Below are 23,783 nucleotides of genomic sequence, written 5' to 3'. Positions count from 1 at the left end.
GTGCATTGATGGGGATATTTTCCCATGTGGCGTTCCCCAGAGAGGTGTTCTCTGACCGTGATACCAACGTGATATCTAGGTATATGAAGTCATTGTGGTAGGAGTGCAGTGTAATGTACAAAATCACCACTCCTTAACATCGAAAGGAAATGGGCTGGTTGAGATATTCAATGGAACCCTGAAAGACATGATAAAGGGTCTTGCAGAACCCCTGAGATGTAAGTGGGATGTCTTCCCACCATGCCTTTTGTTTGCCTACAGGGAGGTGCTGCAGAAATCCTTAGGGTTCAGTCCCTTTGAATTGCTGTATGGGTACCTTGTGAGAGGGCTTCTGAGTCTATTAAAGGAGGGCTGGGAGAAAACTCCTCGTAAGACCACCCAAGATGTGTTCAGCTACATGCTGGCCTTCGGGAATCAGACTCTGCACTTCAGGAAAATCTCTCAGGTGGACCTGGAAGCCAGCCAGGAGGAGGTGAAACGTTGGTACAACCAGAATACCACTCTGGTTGAGTTTCAGCTTGGCCAAAAAGTATGAATGATGGCACCAGTGGAGTCTGACTCGTGTGCACTCCAAGACAAGAGGACTGGTCCATTTGAGGTGGTGAAGCGCAAGCGTGAATTGACCTGCTTGGTCAACTTGCAGACTCCCAGGAACCCTTTGAGGGTCCTCCATGTGTACCGCCTCAGACCTCACTTTGAGAGGTCTTAAGTGACAATGCTCTTGGCAACAGATGATGGAATAATAGAGGAGAGTGAGCCTCTTCCAGACCTCCTGTCAGCAAAGGAACATGATGGGTCAGTGGATGGAGTTAACCTGTCTCCAACCCTGACCCCAGAGCAGCAGAGGGACTGTTGACAGGTGCAGGTACAGTTTGTCTCCCTGTTCTACCTGACTCCAGGAATCACCAATTGGTGTGTCCATGATGTGGACACTGGGGGCAGTTTACCTGTAAAACATACAATTTACAGAGTATCGGTCAAAGTCAGGGCCACTATCAAGGAAGATGCTTCCGAGATGTTGATGTCAGGGGTGATAGAGCCCTCCAGCAGCATTTGGGATAGCCAAGTGGTCTTGGTTCTGAAAGCTGCTGCACCCGGCGCCACTCCTGAACTCTGGTTCTGTGTGGACTACCATGGGCTAAATGGCGTCACCAGGACTGACGCACACCCCATCCCCAGAGCTGATGTGCTCATTGATCGGCTGGGAGCTGCCCAGTATGTTAGTACATTTGATCTAACGTCTGTGTACTGGCAGATTGCCTTGACTGGTTGGGCACGAGAGAGGTCTGCATTTTCAATGCCAGAGGGGCACTACCAGTTCCGTGTCATGCCCTTTGGGTTGAAGAACGCCCTGTCTCATTCCATACACTGGTCAACCAGGTACAGTCCGAGCTGGAGGAATTTAGTGCCGCCTACCTGGATAACATTGCTGTTTTCAGCTCCAGCTGGGAGGAACACTTGCAACACATCTGTGAAGTGTTGAAGGCTCTGCAGAAGGTAGGCATCATTTTTTTTTTTTTTAACATGTTTTTTATTGCAACATTTTCAGCAACATAACCATCGGGGCAACCGGCACCCCCTACAATCTCCGGTCATATTCCTCGGTTTAGCAACGCACACAGCCATTCAGCCCACATCCCGGAGGCCGGGCGGCATAGATGGATAGTTAAGCAATGGAACACAACTATCGCCTCACAGCGGTGCCTGGTGCATGCCCCATGGGAGCCTCTGCTTTTCTGTCCCACCAGCTACATTCTTCACCCAACTCAGTGTAGCATTACCCTCCCACCGCAGGAACTCCCCCCCCTCCCATCCCGCCCCCCCCAACTGCTGCTGCTGCGGGCCCCTCCAGTGGTCCCTAACTCTAGTTCGTGCCAGCTATCTGGGGTACATCTATTGTCCTCAGCCTCAAGGAACTCCGTTCTCCTCACGCTCCCGTTCCGCTCGCTCGAGCCGGCAATCCTGCAGGGCCTGCTTGATCTGCTCCCATGCCCTTACCCACTCCAGCCCCGCTTCATTGTCCGTCCTAATCGCTTGGCGCCTTCTGACTTCACTCTCACATCCTGACCATTTTAGTAACTCGGAGAGCCACCGCCCGATCGATGGGCCCTCCCGGGACTTCCAGTGCCACGTAATCTCTCTCTGGGCCAACATAAGCCCCAAGTCTATAAATTTACTCGTCACTTTTGTCTTTGTTGTGTGAGGGAACCAGAGCAGCAGGCACGCCCCCATATCAAACTCGACCTCCCTATCCGTCGCAGTATTCAAGATCTCTCCCACCTCAGCCCAATACGACCCGAGCTTCGGGCACCCCCACAGCATATGCTCTAGTTCAGCTCCCAGTGTGAAGCAGCGCGGGCAAGCAGCCTCCTGCACCTGAAAGTGCCGGCTAATCTTTCCCGGGGTCAAATACGCCCTGTGAACGATGAAGAAGTGCACCTGCTGAAAGCGGGCATTCCCGCTACCCTTCCATGTCCTCCGCATGACGTGGCTCCAGACCGTGTCCGGAATGGGTTTACCTATGCTTTCCTCCCACCGCTCCTTTAGTGCCGCAAGCGGCTCCAACCCCTCCTGCAGCAGTCTAGCCTGTAGGCATGTCACCGCCTTGATCGTGCCCGCCGCCATTGCCACGTACTGGCAGGTTAGCGCCACAGTGGGCTCCTCCAGCCCCTTCCTCCAGTGTTTCTGTATTGCCGCGCTCACCGCCGCGTGCAGGAGATAACTCCCATCCGGGAGGCCAAACTGCTCCTGCAGAGCCCCGAAGGGGGCCAGCGCCCCATCGATATAGAGGTCCCCCACCATCTGCAACCCCAGCTCCTCCCATTCCGCTAGCGGGGACCAATCGCCTCCATGCGGCAGCGCCGTCAGCATCCCCAGCGGGAGCTCCGGTGCATAAGGTCTCACCGTCTTTGCTCTCCGCATGCTCCTCTGCCAGCATAGCCGGAGAGTCCTCTCCTCAATGGACAAGTCTCTCAGGTCTAACTTCTGTTGCATGATTATGTAAGACAGGACATGTCTCTGGATGCCCGTCCCCCGTCCCGGCTCCGGGCCCCGGAATACTCTGGCCACATTCTGTGTCAGCACTTGTAGTTGCGCCGCCAGGTAGTACAACTCAAAATCGGGGACCGCCAGTCCTCCCTCTAGTTTAGGCCGCATCAGTACCGTCAGGGCTACTCGTCTCCGTCCCGTCCCCCATAGGAAGCTGATGATCTGCGACCTTAGTTCTTTAAAGATCCTCTGCGGGATCCATATCGGCAGTGTGCGGAAGTAATAGAGCAGTCGGGGCAGGGCCACCATCTTCAGCAACGCGACCCGGCCCAGGACCGAGAGCGGGAGGGCAGCCCAGAAGGCCATGCATCCCTTCAGAGCCCGTATACAACGCCCTACATTACCGTCCAACAGATTTTCGACGTCGTGGTATATCCGGACGCCCAGGTAGGTAAAGCATTTGGCCTCCCATACTACATCCCGAGTGGGAGGGCAATACGGGACCCCTGCCCGCAGCGGGAAAACGCAGGTTTTGGTCCAGTTGACCTTGAGGCCCGAGAGCTCGCCAAAGCGCGAGAGCATCTCCACAGCCCCGTCCAGGGCGTCCCCGGAGTCCTCCAGGTACAGCAGGAGGTCATCCGCGTACAGGGATATATAATGTTCCTCCTCCCCACAGCGAACCCCGCCGTACACCGCTCCTGTCCGTGCTTGCGCCGCCAAAGGCTCCATCGCCAAGGCGAACAGCAGGGGAGATAACGAGCAACCCTGCCGTGTGCCCCTGCGCACTGGATAGGCCTCGGACACGACCGCTCCCAGCCGCACCCTGGCCGTAGCGGAGGAGTATAGGACCCGCGTCCAACGTCCGAACCCCTCCCCCAGGCCGGACTTCTCGAGCACCGCATCGAGGTATCCCCATTCGAGGCTGTCGAAAGCCTTTTCGATGTCCACGGCGAGCACTGCCGGCCGCTGTGCTGGGTCCCAGACGTTGTCCATGATACGGACCAGGCGGCGAATATTCCATGCTGTACTCCTAGTGGGGATAAAGCCGGCTTGGTCCCCGTGAACCAGTGTGGTCATGTACGGTAATAATCTAGTGGCTAATATGCGACTCAATATTTTGTAGTCGACCGTCAGCATAGACAAGGGTCTATAGGACGTCACCTCCAAGGCGTCCCTGCCGGGCTTCAATAACGGCACCACCAAGGCCTCCCTCATCGACTGTGGGAGTCTCCCCAGCTCCAAGGCCTCAGCGTAGACCAGCAAGAGCCTGGGCGCCAAGGCCTCCACGTATTGCGAGTAGAACTCGATCGGCAGGCCATCCACCCCCGGCGTTTTGTTTCGGGCCATCTGCTTAATAACCACTCGAATCTCCTGCAGCGTAATGGGGCCTCCCAGCTCCATCGCAGTCTCCGCATCTACCCGGGGAAGGCAAAGAGTCGCCAGATAATCAGTTATCGCGGAGGTCTCCACCCCCAGCTGGCTCTCATAGAGGACCGAATAGTAGGACCTGAACCGCTGGAGCACCGCCCCCTGCGAGTAAACCATCTCCCCCATCTCCGTTCTAATACTGAGAACCGGACAGCCCCGGGGTTCCGGGTTTGCTAATCTGGCCAGGAGCGTGCCTACCTTGTCCCGTTCCGCATGCACTCTGACGAGATACCGCTTGTAGTCAAAGCCCCGCAGCCGTTCAGTTTCTGTCGCTACCACCTCCTTCGCCTCAAGCAGCCTGTCCTGCAACTCTGGTCGCTCAGGCCTACGCTGCTCCAGCTCCCGCAACACCCCTTCCGCCTTCTCCAGGGCCGTCAGGATAGTGGTTCTCACATTCGCAAATGTTCCCATGCAAATGCCTCTGGTCACCACCTTCATGGCGTCCCATTCCATCGCCCTCGTGGCCGTTGAACCCTCATTCTCCGTAAAATACTGCTCTATGCCCCGCTTGATCGCATCCCCAAACACCGGGTCTTCCAATGCTTCTGGCCTCAAGCGCCATGTCGGGACCGCCGACCTCGGCCGCCGCCACTGCAACGTCAGCAGCAGCGGGTTGTGGTCCGATATCGTTCTGGCGAGGTACTCCGTGTGAGCCATCATGGGCGCCAAGTCCCTGCTGCACAACAAGCCATCTATCCTAACGTGGAGCGCGTGTAGCGCGGAGAAGAAGGAATAATCCCTGTGTCCCGGATGCTGCTCCCTCCACACATCTATCAGCCCCCACCTCTCCTGCCAGTCCGCCCTGTGTGCCGCTAATCGTCGCACCGGCGAGTCAGCCAGTGGCGGATGCGACCGGTCTAGTGCTACATCAGTGATCGAGTTAAAGTCCCCTCCTATCAGGATTGGGCCCGCCAGGAAGTGCGCCAGGGAACCCGTCAAGCTAACAAAAAAGCGGGCCTGATCCGTGTTGGGGGCATATATACTGCATAAGGCCACATCCTGACCATAGAGCTTCCCTCTCACCACCACAAACCTACCCCCCGGGTCCACCAATTGGGTCTCAGCCTGAAATGGGATCCCTGCCCGTATCCATATCAACACTCCCCTGGCAAACGCTGAGCATGTAGTCCCAAACACCTGGCCACGCCACCTCCTCTGCAGCGCAGTGAGTTCCTGTTGAGTTAAATGAGTTTCCTGCAGGAGTGCAATTTGTACACCTCGCCTCACCAGATGGGCATGGACCTTGTGGCGCCTCAGAAGGTAGGCATCATGATCAAGGCCAGTAAGTGCCAGATAGGGCAGGGATCTGTGGTGTACTTAGGGCACCAGGTGGGAAGCGACCAGGTGGGACCCCCTACAGCCTTAGATCAACACCTATCTTGTCCCAGACAGAAGTAAAAGCCTTCTTAAGACTCACCAGATACTACAGATGGTTTGTCAAGGGCTATGGCACCATTGTTGCCCCCTTGACAGAGCTGACTTGAAGGAAGCAGCCAAGGTAAGTGATCTGGACCTATGCCTGTCAGACTGATTTTGATGCCCTGAAATCGGACATGTACACAGCGCCTGTGCTCAAGGCACCCAACTTCTCCCAATAAGTTGTTGTGCAGACAGATGCTTCAGAGCATGGTGTGGGAACAGTACTCTCACAATTGAACAATGAGGGCTTGGACCAACCCATAGCTTTCATTAGTCGAAGGCTACTTACCTGGGAAAAGAGGTGGAGTCTGTTGTGTGTATGTTGCCACACGGCCAGCCTGGTACAGTATCAGGCCGTAAAAAATAAACACCACACAGCAGTCTTTGGTGGTTCTTGATGACTAAATACGCCCAGGCCTGTTTATTATCTATCCCTGTCCCTACGTCACGGGTAGTGACTATCGGCACTGACACGGTCCCCTGCAGGGGAAGAGGACATGGGCTGAGCCACTTCCTGCAACACAACATTTGTCCTTTCCCGACAATAGATACCAGAACCAAAACAAAATGCAATAACTTGAAAAACATAAAAACAAGAAGAAAAAGAGAAAGACGAGAAAGAGGTATATATAGAGAGAGAGATAAAAAACAAAGAATAAAACACCAAACCCTTTTTACCATCATGGACTAAAATGCAACGATTCTTCCAATCTTTATACCATTACAAAATTCTTCAATTTGGAGGACTTCACAGGATGGGGGCAGAGATGGTACCTCCTAGTCCCATGACGACTCACGTCATCTCTCCTCTCGTCAGAATCATCAGTCCCTGAAGCTGAGCGGAGACCAGAGGAACCAGTTGATCGTCTTTCCGGTACACAGCTTCTTTCACTCCGAGACAAACCAGGTGCCACCCCGGGTGGTGTGGCATGAGCAAAACAGCCATGGGCAACAGCTTGTCTTCCGTAGACTCCTTAATCTCTGACCTCACACAAGGGTGGGTTAGTAATCGACTCTCAGGAGTTTGGTATCGCTTGAAGGATGACACATTTCTCATGATGATTTCTCCCGCCTGTTGGACTGTGATCATGGTTCCTTTTACCATCTGCACCCTCCATGGATGGAGCTCAAAAGGAAGAGTACATTTCGCTCAGGGATGTCTATTCTTTACCAACACTAGGTCACCAACACCGATGTAACTTGGTCTAGCTCTGCGAGTTCTGGACATAAGTTTATTCCTTGATAGACGCCACTGTAACTGCTCAGCAGCCTTTTCCTGCAGTCTTGATGCTTTTACCATTTGTGGGAAAACATCACCCATAGTGCGATGCACAGAGAGCTCAGAATGACTTGAGTGGTGGAATTGGGAGTTAGCCGATATTCCATTAGAAAAGCTTTGAGGGCACAGTCCACATTCTGTCCACTGGCTATGGCAATTCTGAGCACCTTATTGAGGGTACACATAAAACGCTATGCCTCCCCAATAACCTGAGACCATCGTTGCGTAATCTTCCTGTGGTGAACCCCTCTGGATTGTAGGTACTCTGTTACCTCTTGACTGGAGAATGGAGGGCAGTTATCGGTACGCAGTCCCTTGAGAATTCCATGAGTGGTCATGATCTTTTCAAGGCGAGGTCTGACTGACAGTGGTGGTTTCCATTATCTCCACCTCAGGATATTTTGAAAAATCATCAATGATCACCAGGATGTGTAAGCCATTGGGGAGACTGTTAAAGTCTGCACTGGCTCTCTGCCAGGAAAAGGCAGAATGTCTTCAATGAGAATAGGTGCCGGCGGGTCTGCTGGTGCAGTCGCTTGACATAGAGAGCACTGATGGACCGTTTGCTCTACCAGCGTATCTAGGTTGGGAAACCACACCTTGCACCTCAAACGAGATTTTGTTTTGACAAATCCTTGAAGGGCCACATGCACAAGATAAACCACCCACTGTTGCAGCACCCTTGGAACAACCAGACGTGACTCTCTCAGAAGACAACCTTCAGGGGAGACAGCCAGTTCCTCACGAGTGTTGTGCAGGGAGGCAATATCTGTGTGGCATCGTCAGTGCGATACGAGGCCTTGTCGACCTAGTGATGCCATCTTCCAAACCGCACAGCTGAAATGCCGACCTGGAGTGACTCATCTAGGAAAGTGGATTTGACTATCTCTTCAAGCGAAATAGGGAGTGGCCATGAGTGCTCAAACATATTCCTCGACTTCCTCTGCATCCAGCTCCTCATTCATCGTAGCAGGCTGGGCATGCCTTGACAAATAGTCCGCTGAGTTCTGGGTCCCAGGATGGGAGACCATTAAAAAGCGATACTCCTGCAACTGGAGAGTACATTTTTCGATGTGGGGTGGAGGCTTGGAGGAAGACCCCATGAAGAATGGGATCAGAGGTTTGTGGTCGGTGTGGACGATGAAAGGTTGGCCGTAGAGATACAAATGAAAATGCCAGCAACTCCAATACACCACAATGGCTTCCTTTTCAATATGGCTTCAGTAAGGCTGCACTCTGCCGATTTTCCATTTTAAGTTGTTTTTTTGCTCTGCTCTCTGTGTGATCGTTTGTTTAATTAATGGAATTTATGGGAGGGAGAAATTGAATTTTTAACTGTGGGAACTTGCCTTCTGACAACTTCTTGGAACGTGCCTCGTACACTGGGCGTTCGTTTGGGAGACGCTTTTCTGGCATTCTAGCGGCCATCTTGAGTGCGACGCACGTTTTTCGCGGTCAGCACTCTAGATGTTGCACGCTCTTCCCCGGGCCCAGGCAAATCCTTTTTAAGCGGACCAGTCCTGTGGCGCGCTGCTTCAGTAAGGCTGCACTCTGCCGATTTTCCATTTTAAGTTGTTTTTTTGCTCTGCTCTCTGTGTGATCGTTTGTTTAATTGAGGGAATTTATGGGGGGGGGAAACTGAATTTTTAACTGTGGGAACTTGCCTTGTGTCAACTTCTTGGAACGTGCCTCGTACACTGGGCGTTCGTTTGGGAGACGTTTTTCTGGCATTCTAGCGACCATCTTGAGTGCGACGCACATTTTTCGCGGTCAGCACTCTAGATGCTGCACGCTGTTCCCCGGGCCCAGCCACGCCCTTTAAGTAGGATGCCTGACAGGAAGCGCAGCAGACGAGCGCAGCGGGCGCGCCGACAGCGCGCCGAAGGCGCGCCAAAGGCAAGCCCGTCTGCGCCCGTCAGCGCACTGTCAGGGCATAGGGCATGTCATTCTGCCCATCCTACCTCTGAGGCCCTCAGCCCACTTATTCTGTCGGCTGAGTGGCTCAAATCTTTACAGCCACCTCGGTGCCCTATTGATAAGGTCTGCCCTAACCTCCCCTCCTCAGACTTTGTATGTGGTAGCTGTGCGTTTCGCTTTTCCCCAGAGCTTATACCATCTGATTCAGTTGTTGTCTCTTCCAGTTCCGTCTCCATTAGCGCCTGCCTCATTAATGCAAGATCCGTGAAAAAGCTCTATTTGGATGTGTTTGACTTGATCATAGATAATAATCTGGATATCTTGTTTGTGACCGAGACTTGGCTTGATGCCGCTTCTAATCCCTTAGTGAACATGGCCACACCCATAGGATTTAAAGTTCACCGGATGGATCGCGGCACCGGCAGAGGTGGTGGCTTGGCCATCTGGTATAGGGACAATTGGATCTTTCGAAGTGAAACTTCTACTCTTTGGGGCAATTGCGAGGCCTTGCATTTCAGCCTGCAACTTTCGGCCCATTTCACTCTTGGTGGCTCTCTGATTTACCGCCCCCCTGGCTCAGCTGTGAACTTCTTAGCACTCTGCAGCGAGGCTTTAGCTGAGCGAGCTTTGAGGTTTTCGAAATTTATTCTCCTTGGGGATGTTAACATCCACCTCGACTGCAGCGAAGAGGCAGATTCAGTTGCCTTTCTAGATTCTTTACATCTTGCAAATCTATCCCAAATGGTCTTGTTTCCTACTCATCAGGGTGGTCATACTCTTGACATGATTTGCACCAATTTTCCTACCTCTGTCTTGAAGCCGCGCCCTGTGTCATGGTCAGATCATTTCCCATCTTTTTTTCCTGGGCATTACAAGACGCTTGGAGACCGTCCAACAGTAATCGCCCGCCACTCTCAATGAAGTTGGTTTCCTCCCAGCTCAGCCTTGCGCTTGATGCTTCTCGGCCCATCTTTGGCTCAGCCCTGGAGGCTAATCTTATCCAATTCAATGAGTGGATCACAGGTGCTGTTGTTTCGGTGTCGGCGGCTGGGCAGCCCAGGTTGAGAAGAGAGTCCCCCTCTAAACCATGGTTCACTCCCTTGCTACGGAGTCTTAAGCACAGCTGCAAAGTTGCAGAAAGGGCCTGGCATTCCGGTGGATACCAGCTCCACGACAAAGTGCTTCTTTGATCCAAGCAAAAACTCTATTATAGAGCGACTAGGGAGGCCAAGGGCCTGTACTATGCTGCTCGTATTGAACGGGCTAATAACAACGCCAAAGAGATCTTTGCCATAGTGCAGACTTTCCTTGCTCCTAGTGCTCAGGTAGCTGTGGCCCCCGCCTCAGACACCTGCTGCAACACTTTGGCATCTTTTTTCAAGGATAAAATTATTAGCATCCAGGAGACATTTCGGCCTCTGATGAAGTCGGCTAGTATTGAGCTGGTTCCCACCCTGCCTAAGGCCTTTTCAATCTCCTGCCTCTCTGAGTTCTGTTCGATTGACTTGCTCGGCTCCCTTAGAATTCTTAAAGCCCTCAAGTCTGGCTCGCCGAACGATCCGTGCGCTGCCAGATTACTTTCTGATCTGGCAGATACCATCAAAACTGAGGTCAACTATTTGGTCAATCAATCACTTAGGGAAGCACTTGTGCCCATGGAATGGAAACATGCTTTAATTCTGCCACTTCTCAAAAAGCCCTCCCTTGATCCTCTGCTCCCAGAGAATTACCGACCTATTTCACTCTTGCCTAGTCTGGCCAAAGTTTGCGAGAAGGCAGTCACGTTCCAACTGACTAATTATGTTGAGGCGGCTGACGTTCTTCATCCAGCGCAGTCCGGATTCCGTGCCTCCTACAGCACCGAATCTGCCCTGTTGGAGGTTTCGGAGTCGATTCGGGAGTGTCTGGACGCTGGCGGGAAAGCGGCACTTATATTGCTTGATCTCTCGGCGGCGTTCGACACGGTGCCTCATGCCATGCTCCTTGACCGCCTCTTGGACATTGGAGTGTCTGGGAATGCTTTGCTTTGGATCAGCTCCTTTTTGGAGGGAAGGCTGCAGCAGGTTTGGCTCCCTCCTTGTGCTTCGGTCCCCTTGAGGGTTACTACGGGGGTACCGCAGGGGTCGTCACTTAGCCCTCTGCTTTTTAACATCTATGTGACTCCGCTGGTTTTCCTGGCGGAGTCCTTGGGGGCTAAAGTGAAGGCCTACGCGGATGATACCCAACTGCTGTTCACTTGGAACAAAGAAGATGACTCGTGGTCAAACCTCATCAGTGTCTGTCCTCGGTCTTTCAGTGGTTGGCCAATGCACAGCTGAAATGCAATGTGGCAAAGTCGGAAGTCCTGCTGTTCGGCTCTTTTTCCTCTGAGTTTAGAACAAGACTTTGGCCTTCGGGCTTTCCTTGTCCCCCAGCGATCAATGGAGCCGTTAAAAACCTCAGCGTTTGGTTTGATGAAAACCTGAACTTCGCTTTGCATATAAAAAAACTTTCTGGCACATGCTTTGGGCTACTGAGGAGTCTTAAGAAGTTTCTTCCCTTGCTCCCAGACAGGAACAGAGAAACGGTGGTGCGTGCTCTGCTTCTCTCCCGTCTAGACTATGCTAACGCCCTCCTGGTAGGGTGCCCTGGACACCTTGTAAGGAAATTGCAGGTGGTCCAGAATTCGGCAGCTAGACTTCTGGGCGGCCTGTCCTCCCGGCAAAGTGCCCGGGCCCAACTGCGGGCACTTCATTGGCTTCTCGTTGAATCACGCCTTAAATTTAAAATGTTGTCTATTGTACAACAGGCCCTTCATGGTTTGGGCCCTAAGTATCTGCAGGACAGATTCTCCTTTTATATTCCTAGGAGACAGCTGAGGTCATCCTCATTGCTGCTCATGCAGACCCCTAAATTTAAGCATGTTCGATTGGGGGGCAACTTGTTTGCCCGTAGAGCCTGCCTTGCCTGGAACGCTCTTCCCCTGTCTCTGAGGGCTATTTGCGATCCGTACCTGTTTAGAAAATCCCTGAAGACACTGCTGTTTTGATGGATATCGGTGGTTCGGCTGCCTCTTCTGTTGTTAGCGCCGGGACACTTCCGAGTAGCTGTGCGCTTAATAAATTAAAATAACATAACATAACATAACATATGGGAGTAGCGTTGCTCCGTTTATGTCAGTGCAGGGCTGGCATAAGCCAATGGAGCTCAATCACTGTTGCTACTGTTACCAGTAGGGCTGGCATCAACCGACAGTTCAGATTCCTTTGCCGGATCGAAGTATGTCAAAGTTGTATCTGCCGACAGTGCCGTATGTAGCTTGGAAAGCTTTCTCCTGGTGCGGTCCCCAGTTCCAACTGGTGTTAGACTTGGTCAGCTCCCTAAGAGGAGCAGTAAGGTCTGTAAGATTCCGGATGAAACAGCCACAGTAGGTCACCATCCCAAGAAAACTCCACATGCCAAAGACTGTGGTGGGGGTCGGGGCAGCCTGAATATCTTGAACCTTGACTAGATCAGAACCTGTATCAGAAGAATGCCAACTCCTTTTGCAGAAAAGCACACTTTTCTTTATGAAGTGTCAATTCATTTTCTCGGAGGGGTTAAAACACAGCTCCCAGCCAATCAAAATGGTCTTCTAGCCTTGGGGCATGGACTAGAATATCATCACTGACATTGATGACTCTCTCTATCCAAGAAAGGGCACTCCTGATAGTGCCCTGGAACACCTCAGTGGCACTCAGAAAATACCAAAACTAAGGCGCGTGTACCTCCTCAAACCTACATGGGTGGAGAAAATGGTGATGGCTCGAGATTCAGGGTCCAGAAGCAGTTGATAATATCCTGCTTGTGGGCCACAAAAAGTGGGGACACCCATGGGGTTGGGCAGCTCACCCTTTCGATGATATCTGCCTGTTCCAGTTTCAACGACTCCTCTTCCACCTTTGGTCTTAGGTGGAACGCTACTCGTTGATGTTTCTGGGCCACCGGTTGGATTGAGTCATCTATGTGCAGACACATTAGACAGTCTTTAAAACAGCCTATGCCCTCAAACAGGGATGGTAAAGGAGCAAGTAAATCATCCACACTTTCTTGATGTATGCTGAGGGTAAATACAACAAGCTGAAGGTGTTCTGAGGTTCGACAGCTTAAAAGCATCCCGCTGCCCCCTTTGGTAACGTACACCTTGGTGCGAACTGAATGAGACTCATGGGCGATTTCCATTGTGAATACCCCGGCCAATGGGAGGGGGGAGGTTGATCCATAGGTGAATACTTTGGTAATGGTGGGACTCAGGGTAGGCTATGCCGTAGGGTAAGTAGCATGGGCTGTGCAATGATGTTTATAGAGGCTCCAGTGTCAATCAGAGCCCGCACCTGATGGCCACCCAAGAGTATGGTACATTTCGGGGTGTGCTTTTGAGGGTACCATTGCGGTTGCAAAGCGTGTATCACTTGACCAGCACCTTCAACGTCTACATCATAAATGTCACCCTCATCCACGGGTACTTCTGACACAATAGGGCATTTACTGGACAGGGCTTCTGACCCCCTCAAGGGTGATGACGAACACGAACAACACACTTTCGCAAAGTGGTTTAGTTTGTTGCATGTTGAACATTGCTTGCCTTGCACAGAGCATATTCTCTGGTGCGGGTACGAGTCTCCGCATCCGTAGCATTGACTGGTTCTGTCTTGACCTGTTGCTGTGATGCAGCCTCCATGTGTGCTGCTCGCAACTTGGACAGTTCGTTTGACGTACCCATGGTCAACATATCCGCCATGGACATTCACGGGACCTGAAGAATGTTCTCTTGAAGTTTGGACTAGGAACAGCCTTGAATGAACCAGTCTCTGATCTTGTCATTTTCATCGGGCAGGGTGCAGGTGCTAGCCAGATCTCTTAGGCAGGCCTAGAAACCATCCACCGATTCCTCAGGTAGCTGATTGGCCTGACACAGTGGAAACCGTCATAGTCAGGATTTGACAGTGGCTCGAAATGGGCAGTTAGGGCCCACTTCAATGTGTTATGTGTGAGGGGGCCTCCTTCTGCAATTGACATTCCCAGTTTGTGCATGGCTGGCCCACCCAGGTTTAGGAACATAGGGCGTTGTCTTTCATTGTCAAGGTCTATGGCCGCAAAGTAGGTTTGGAGACGCTCCACCCAATCCTTCCATTTTGCTGCCTGCGCAGATGGGGGGGGCATCAATTAGAAAATATTTTACCAGGGGTATAGCTGACATGGTGAATGCACCAGTAGACGAGTATATGGGTTATGAAAGTAAAACAATGACACAGGTAGCGTCTTCCTATGTCAGGTATTTGATGGTTGAAGATACTATCTCACCGTTCTCATCAGTTGCACCACACTCAGCCCAGAGTGTCAATCATTATGTCCCACACGATCAGTCTTCCTTGTGTGCATGTGTACTCCCCATCGGAAGAGAAACTAACTAAAGGACCACCAACCTGGGGCAGTTGAGAGGTACAGTTGTCTCCGGGTGAAGGAGGGGGATGCTGTCAGAACAGCCTCTGCAATGTAGGCGCAGCCAATGTTTATCGATATTAAGCCCTGCTTCAGAGTACTTTCATTTTTATATTCATCATTACTTCACTTTTCTAGTATTTCTTTCCCCTTTTTTTTTTGTTTGGTGGCAGTCGGGGAACAACGTGAAATGCTGGAGGAAGGATCGGAACCTGTCCTTCCTCTATATTCAGCCACACCTGCTGCCAAGCCCGTCTTTGTGAAGGGCGGGGCTCTCCCAGCAAAATGGCATGCACACCATGTGTCCCACCGGCTCAAACTGACAAAGCAGACAGCTCAGCAGCCACAGGCAAGCGGAAGCGCCATGCACCCAGGACAGTGCACGCGAACCAGTCATTGGCGCGCCTGCAATGCGAGTCTCAGTCGGCGCCTACACCCAGACCAGTCCAGATGTCCTCCACAGCGGACCCTGGCACAGTGTCAGCAAACGGAAGGCCGCTGAGGCAGGAGGTGGGCAAGAGCCATGCTCGTCGCCAGTGTTGTGTGTATGTTGTCATGTGGCCAGCCTGGCAGAGTATCAGGCCGTAAGAAATAAACACCACACAGCAGTCTTAGTTGGTGCTCGATGACTAACTATGTCCAAACCCATTTATTATATATACCTGTCCCTACGTCACTGGTTGTGACTATCGAGACTGACATGGGAGGGGTTACCCATGGAACCCCTGCAGGGGAAGGGAACATCGGCTTACTAACTTCCTGCAACACTACAGAGTCCAATTGCAAGAGAAGCTTTTGCTGTGGTCTGGGCACTGAAGAAGCTAAGACCCTACTTGTTTAGGACTCACTTCCGGGTTCAGACAGACCACAGGCCCCTCAGATGGTTGATGCAAATGAGGGTTGAGAATCCAAAACTGTTGAAGTGGTCCATTTCCCTACAGGTAATGAACTTCACAGTGGAACACTGCCCTAGTACAGAATACGCCAATGCTGACGATCTGTCCAGATTCTTCTGCCTTAGTGATGAGAACTCCCAAGAGGGTGGGTAGTTCTCCCCACCTTTCAGCTGGAGGGGACACGTGTTAGACTTGGCATGTTTGGCATGGGTTCCGCAGACGTTTTGCCTCTACCTCCTGTATTTTTTATGCTGTGCTGGATTTCGTTTTTACTGGCTTATATGGTTTGGGCCCTTTGCCACTGCTGATCAGTGTCAAAGTGCAAGCGCTCTCAGTGTAAATTGTGAATACAATTGGTTCTCCCTGACTGGTATATTTGATTTACTGATAAGCCCCTAATAAAGTGGACTGGGCTTGCCAGGGCCTGTAAGTCAAATGCTACTAGTGGGCCTGCAGCACTGATTGTGCCACCCAAATGAGTAGCCCTGAAAAGGAATCTCAGACCTGCCACTGCAGAGTCTGTGCGCAGTTTTAAACTGCCATGTTGACCTGACAACTGTCCCCACCAGCCCTAAATATTCATTTTCTTACATGTAAGGCATCCCTATAGTAGGCCCAAGATACCCCCCTGGACTGGGTGCAGTGTATGTGAAAGGTAGTACATGTATTGGTGTGTGTGGCATGTCCTGATAGTGAAATACTGCCAATTTCATTTTTCACTATTGAAAGGCTATCTGGCCCATATGATAGCATGGTAAATACTTTTAAACATCTTACAAGCATAACTTCCCATTGGGACAAGCTAGAGAAATAAAGTTTAGGCTCTTTGAAGATGGTTTTTAAATTGTGTATTTGAAAATCCAACTTTTAGAAAGTAGGCATTTTCTTGTTTACCCATTCTGCGTGTCTGTGGCTGTTTGTGGATTGACTGTCTGGTTTTGGAGTGACAGGAGCTGGGGATGTGCATTCACTGTAGACAACCACTGGGAGGGTGAGGTGTGCCTGCCCCTTCCTGAATGACTCATAGCTGAGCTGAATTGACCTTGGCTGAATCTAGAGTAGTGGGAGGAGATTTCTTTGCACCTGAATAGGGCCTATCTTCATTGCACAATGCTGCCTCCAGTCCCTGTGGTCATACTGCACCAGTGAGGACAGAACTGGTTTGGACTGGGCTCAGAGACCCTTGCACAAAGAGAACAAAGACAAAATGGGGTATAAGTAGTAGACCTTAAACTGCATAACTTTAGATTACTTCTGGACCCAAGAGGAACCTTTGCCAAGGACCAGAGCTGAACAGCTGTGAGGAGGAGTACTGCCCCTTTGCTGTGTGCTGTGTGGGGTTGGCCTGCAGTTGCTGTTTCTGCCAAGGAAAGGACAAAGACTGGAACTTTGCTGTGAACCTTCTTAAAGACGTTCTCTAAGGGCCTGTGTGTGCTGGCCTCCTGTTCTGAAGTCTCAGAGACACAAAGACTTCACCCCCAGCTCCCCTGAACTCTATTGCTGAGAGGTTCTGACCTGCCAGAAGGTGCCTATTCCAGTTGTGGGTCTCTGGAGGTTGTCCCTGCTGCTGGGAGCTGGATGAAAAGAAGAACTGAAAAAATCGACGCAATGATCATCTTGCAGCTGTTTTTCTGATGCAACACCACCGTGCAAGAAGAATCTCCAAGCATCGCAGCGCTGTTTAAGAACTGACTCAACGCCTGTCACAGCTGCAAGAACCGACAAATCGAGAGATCACAGCTGAAGAAACCGACACAGAGCCGCATGACGCCACCACATCGATGGCCAATGCATCCTGGATTTTCAAGTATCGCACCTGTGTGGCAAGTTTTCCTGATGCATCACCCACGGACCAGAATTGTCTTGGAGTTGATTCATCACTTCCCCCTACAGACTGGATTTGATGCATCACTCCTCCTGCATGCAGCAGACCTATCGCATTGCCTCCCCAAGGTCTTAGGAACTGACTCACCTCTTTGTTTTCGACGCTTCCCATCTCTGCGGCTGTTCGGCCTTGTGAATTTTGACTCATCTACAGGTACTTTGTATAGAATCATGATCCATAGTTTTCTATGGACCGAGTTACTTGAAACCTTTGAAAAGTCATATTCTTATTACATGTATGTTGGATTTATGTCGTTTTGGTCTTGCTGAGTTTAGATAAAGATACTTTATTTGTATAAGCTGGTGTGGTGTCCATTCGTGGTGTTATCACTGTATTATTGTGTGTTTTGAGTACAAATGGTTTACACATTGCCTTTGGTATAGGCCTTTCTGCTCGTGCAAAGCTACCCAGGGCTATGAGCAGGGGTTATCTAAAGTGTGTATCCCCCTTACCCTGACTAGAAGCAAGGTCATTATTTGGACAAAGGTTCTTACCTCTGCCAACTAGAGCCCCATTTCTAACAGGAGCAGATAGAGATATGGAGTTTGGGGTCTCTGAACTCACATATTAAAAATGCAACTTTTGGTGAAGTTGGTTTTTAAATTGCGTGTTTCAAAATGCCACTTTTAGAAAGTAGGCATTTTCTTGCTTGAGGGTGGGCAGACCTGCTCGAGGGCAGGTGGGAATGGCTTGCCCACTGTTGTGGGTACTGACTGTTTGGTCGGCCCTGGAGCCGACCAAACAGTCAGTACCCACAACAGTGGGTAAGCCACTCCCCCCCTGTCCTCGAGCAGGACCGCCCACTCTCCCTTTTTCTCTATGCAGAGAAAATGTCCCGGCTGGGGCGCTCGCCTGCTGCGCCTACCAGCGTTGTGATTGGCTTGCATTGTGTTGCGTAGGAGAGGGAAGCGGCCAGCCCACCAGTACAGCGTGACCGGCCTGGAGCGGAGGCGGTGCGGTACCCCGGCACTCAGGTACGTTTTATTTAATTGTTTTATTTATTCCCCACCCGCGACCCCCTCCCTCCCTTAAGCATGCCGGCCGCCACTGGCCTCGCTAATACACCACACTCTATGGGAGGTTCCTCGTGTTCACCGCCATCTCTAACCCGACCTCCTGCCCGCGTTCAACCCAGAATGGTCTGTCTGCGCTTGGTATCCGTAAGGTTCCTTTAAAGTCTGAAAGAATGCTTTACAGAGAAGCAACTATTTTAACACTTAATGAAACGCACGAGCTAGCTTCAATAACTTACTCATTATGAGCAAGATAAACCTACCGGGACAGTCGTTAGTTAACTCGATGTGTATATATTCTGAGTTAAATTAAAAGTAAAGTCGGCTGGCATCTGCGGCCGCCGTACTTCAAGGTGATTCATTCTCAGCGTGGGGTGAAACTAAAAGTATGGTGGCGTGAGGTTAAAGTTTGTCCTTGCTTGTATTCACTATGTTACATGGCCCATGCCAGGGATCTGGTGTTTTTGTAAGGAGATGAAGATTTTACACACATGAGATGAAGAACGTGATTTGTTGTGTGTGCGTGGGAGGAAAAGGTGTTTAGAATGCAGCTGATCTCTTGGTTTGGTACGAACAGACAGTAGGGGGCATGGATGCATGAATTCCATTTTTGCTGAAAATTTCTAGGGCTTTGCATTCCAGAGTAGTAGCCGTCCCAAAACTTAACCAGTTTAAGCCAGAACCGCTCACAGCGGAAATTGGAAAAAGACCCGAAATTCCACCTTCTGACCCCCGCCCACCCCATCGCCCCACCCCAAGTGTGGGCCTGATGTTAAGCCCCAGCCGAGGTGACAAACTGACCTGCCCCTTTCATGTGGGCTTTTTAACACACAATCCATAGACAGACGAACGCAGGCATGAGCCCACATGGGCGCATTCCTATACTTACATTTCGGAGCTTGTTACAGTGTTTTATAGTTTCATAGCAGCGTATCTAAAGTGTTATCTAAAGCCGCTGCCATGTGCACCGTTCAGTGCTTGTTATTTATTTAAGATTTCACATTGCCGTTAGGCAGAACAAAGGTTGGCTTTTCAAACAGCGCACGTTATAAAACAATAACCGATCAGACGAAAGGCAAGATGCGCTTTCTAATTATTCCGAAAATACCCTTGACCTCCTTACAGTTGTCTGCAGTGTGTGCACAGACGCCTTGCCTTTCACTTTTTAGCGCGCATATTTGGCAAATACTGTCTGTGTTGAAATCGGAGTGGGGCCTGCCTTTGGAGAGACTGCCGTGCTCAGTTACTTCCTCCTCTCACTCTGTTGTTAGAGGCCTGATCTGTGCAGGCACGCTTGCGCTTCACCATCTGAGGCCCCAAGAAATGATTGTGGCTGGGAATATCAAATACCAATTATTGGTGAGGCAGAATATCCTCAAACCAATATCGAGGAACAGACTATCAAAATGTAAGTGCACAGAGGGAGGTCAACTCTGCATCCACATGAATCAACAAGGTACGCAGTAGTAGAGTTGGGTATAGAAAATGTACAAAAACTTACCTTTCGTACTTTTGTCCCTCAATATTGTAACTATATTCAGCCCCATCCTACACTGCGTGAAACAAGTCTGTCCTCTGTTTCTCTAGCTCGAAGGCTGTGTTCAGTGCAGAAAGCCCAGGAAACTGAAGCTGCATTTACTCATTTGTCTGCCCTTTTGGCTTGCAAATGAGTTGCTTGCAGCGCTCGCATCCTATGAATGCTGCTGCTTGTACTTCTAGTCATTGAGACACTGCTCCCCACAAAGGACACTTGGCAGAGTAGGTGACATCATGTTCGAGCTGCCTGTTTAAGTTGGTTTGGTCAAGGACACGTACGGTTTGCAGTGCTTTGCCTGCTTTCTGGCTCTGGTGCCTTGTCATCAGACCTCAGAGTGGTTGACACCTTCCTGTTTTCTCAAATTTGCTTGAAAATGCACCATTTGCCCACTCTTTTTTCAACATTTTCTCGGGAGAGAAGCCCGCCAAACCCCCCGTAGGTAGTTCAGGCTTGCTCGCTTGCCACAGTGAAGTACCACAATTCTTTTACGCCGCACCACTTTCAAATGTCACCAGCCACCACTGCTCAGGGATATCAAAGACTTCATCTACATCTTATTACCAGCACTGGGACTCTTCTGCTGTGAGTCCTGCGTTGTTGCCAAGTAGTGCGAAAACCAGTCCTGGGCCTTGGAACTGAGTCGTTGTGCAGTAACATCCAGGAAATCAACCCCAACACCGTCCCTGATGCCGCTGCCTGCACTGAAGCCGTGGTCCCGCTCATGAGGTGTACAACGCATCAACTATGACGACATACAAGCCCTGGCCTGACCGACAAGATCGCTTCATGCCTTCATTGAAGCTGCTTCCTGCACCGAAGTCGAGAGCACTGCTCGCGAACAGCACGATGCATCACCTTGATGACATCACAGCCCCTGGTGTACCGACAACAGCGCCATCGACTCTGAACTTGTCTCCGATGTCACTACCTGCACCGTAATAATTTCTCCTTGTTTAAGACCCGGATATCCCCGGTCTTATTTTTGGCACTGACCCAAATTTATGCCACCCTTGTAAATAGGGGGTAGCGTTAAAAAGCAATGGATGTTACGGTGGAAAGTCCACAGCAACACCAACTGCCTGCCCATTTTCTGCAACGGACTGCTGCGGTAAGGTGCATACTTACAAGGTGGTGTTAAGCCATGTTAAGTGGCTTAATGCCACCTTGTAAATATGAAGCAGAGCATTGCGCCACAGGAACGTCATTAAAAGTGACATTCCTGTTGCGCAAGTCCCTTGTAAATGTGCCCCTGTGTTTTTTAATGGTAAGGTTTCTGCAACGGCAAAGTGGTATTTTGCCCGCTGAACTATGGCAGGATAGGGAAGCGAAAATAGTTGTCGAGGCACAAAAAGACAAGTAAGAAGAGGGACTCACATTGGGAAAATGATCAATTAAAAGGAAAACAGAAGGAGGGGTCTGGTTGGGGGTAGAGAAGTATCGCAGTGGAGACTCAACTCAATGAGACACAATGAAAGCAGAAAAGACCACAAACACATACCTTCTTACTAGGGGTGGGCGGAATTTGTGAAAGCGACTTCCGAAAATTATCGCGAAAATGTTAAAAATCTCCGCAAACAAGCGGAAATATCGCATGTTGCGGGTCGCCAACTTACCCATGTGGTTGCTTGCGGGCGCGGCCATCTTGTTTTCAGTTGTCTCGCGGTGCATGATCGCGAGAAAAAAGACGTGATCGCGCGACGCATGACGTCACTGCGGACGCGAACTGTCGCGAGACAGCGTAAATGGCTAAAACAATACAACATCTCATGGAGAACGCGACCGGATCGGGAAAACTTGTCGGCGAACGCGGGGATTCAGGTAAGGCGATCGCGCGCGCGCAAGAATGTATTATTTTACAGCGCGAGCAAGAACCAAATTATCGCAAAGCTGCGGAATGCGGAAATTTTGACATTTCCGCGCTCTCCGCGGAACGCGGAAATGCCAAATTATCGCAAATTCTGCGAACGGAACGGAAATTTTGCCCAGGCCTACTTCTTACACCAGCAGAAAATTAACATTATGCCTTCCAACCACCTTGATGAAGGACACCAGTTTCTTTCTTGAAATATGTTTACTTGGCTTCCTGGTAAAGTACAGTTCACCTACTGCCGTCATCAGTGGTCATGTGGCTCAACCTGTGAAATGAACAAGTCTAAATGCAGAAAATTCTGTAGATTACCAATATTGGCAAACACAACAGCCGACCATTTAATAAGACGTTCAAATAGTAGTATTTATATTTACAGACTAACATGATTGGATTTTTGTAATCCTTGGTGCCACAGACGGAAATTAGCATCCATGAACGTCACCAGACAGCCTTGAAGTATAAATCTGTGTACAGAGGGCCATGTTTGTCTTATCATGAAAATTGATGAGACAAAGTACATGGCGTCCGTGGTTTTCAAGGTGATCAATAACTGAGTTAATGCTGTCTGTGCATCAATCAATGCTTCCTTTTCTGTGCAGCTCACCACGGATGGCCTATCCTGCTCTGTTATTAAGAGTAATCACGAAGTAATATGCTGTTATCCAGAGACACCTTCTTTCTTTTAGAAGTCACCTCTATCACCATCCATTACTAAACATTTCAACAGCTGATGACACAAAAGGCTCGTGGATGCTTCACTGTACTATAGATACGAAAACAAATACTTTCGAGTAAGGTGAAAATACATATCTCCTGTATCTACTAAATTGTTTAATAAACGGTGAAAATAACTTACTTGCTGAAGGTGACTACTCTCTTAAAGTTGCCAGTAGGTGAGCCTTACAGAATACAGTTCATTGGAAGTTGCAAGAATCTGCATATAAAATGTCTCGCACCTATATAATTTCAGTGCATCAAGGACCAAAATATAGAAAGGTAAGTGCACAGAGGGAGGTAGGGATTTGCTACTCTTAACTCCACATCTACATATCTTGAAAATCTATATCTACACAAACAATATTGAGGGACAAAATGTTGAAAGGTAAGTTTCATTACATTTTTGTACACCACATATATATATATATATATATATATATATATATATTACCTACTGGCGGTCGCCAGTAGGTAGTTATAGTTAGGACAACGTTTCCATAGGAAATCCGCAACATTCTATTTTGAATAACTTTGGCGCGGTTGACGAATCCTCGCGAATTTTTCAAAATAGGTGGGGCGCTACGCTCCGCTCCTACCCTGAAAGTCTCGGGGGGATTCGTCAAGCGGGGGCTGAGATAAAAGGGGGGTCCCAAAACGCGTTTTTCCCATGCATTTTTCCATAGGACCTTTAGACACAGCTACAGCCCGAACGGCTGAACAGAATTACTTGAAATTTGGCAGAGAGGTTGTCCTCAGGTCAAGGAAGTGCCTTTTGTAGGTTTGGTGTAAATCTGTTCAGTAGATTCTGAGAAAATAGCCTTTAAATCAATATATATATCTGAGCCAGCGTACGGTGCGCTTACGGTGCGCTTACCGTACGCGTACGGTGGCGTGCGCGAGCGCGATTCTGATTGGCCCTTAGATCTTAGTAAACATTCGAATCGGTCGAAACCAGGAAGCGGCGGCCGCCATTTTCTCTCTCGCACTCTGACAGGGGGTTGAAAAACAAAGTGCAAATCATGTAAAGGGGCTGTTTACACAGCTCCCAAGCACCTAGCCATGTCGAGGGAGTCCCCAACGATCCCCCAAGTGAAAAAAGGCAATTTTAATTTTTTCGAAAATTTCGCCGATTACGCTTACCGTACGCGTACGGTAAGAAATAATTTAAAAAAAAAAAATATCCAAATTCTCCCCACACCGTGTACAAAACGTGCCTGAAGGTCACCTTTTGTGCATGGCTCTTCAGAGATAAACAAAACCTATATTTTACCTGTCACAACGATGCTCATCATATGACCTCCATGTGCGCACGGTGCGTGAAGCGCATCGTGCGTTCATGACCCATCTAGCGTAACGTGCTCACTGTGCGCGCAC

This window comes from Triturus cristatus, chromosome 10, assembly GCF_964204655.1.
Source record: "Triturus cristatus chromosome 10, aTriCri1.1, whole genome shotgun sequence".
NCBI lineage: Eukaryota > Metazoa > Chordata > Amphibia > Caudata > Salamandridae > Triturus > Triturus cristatus.
Note: the sequence above shows the minus strand (reverse complement) of the source record.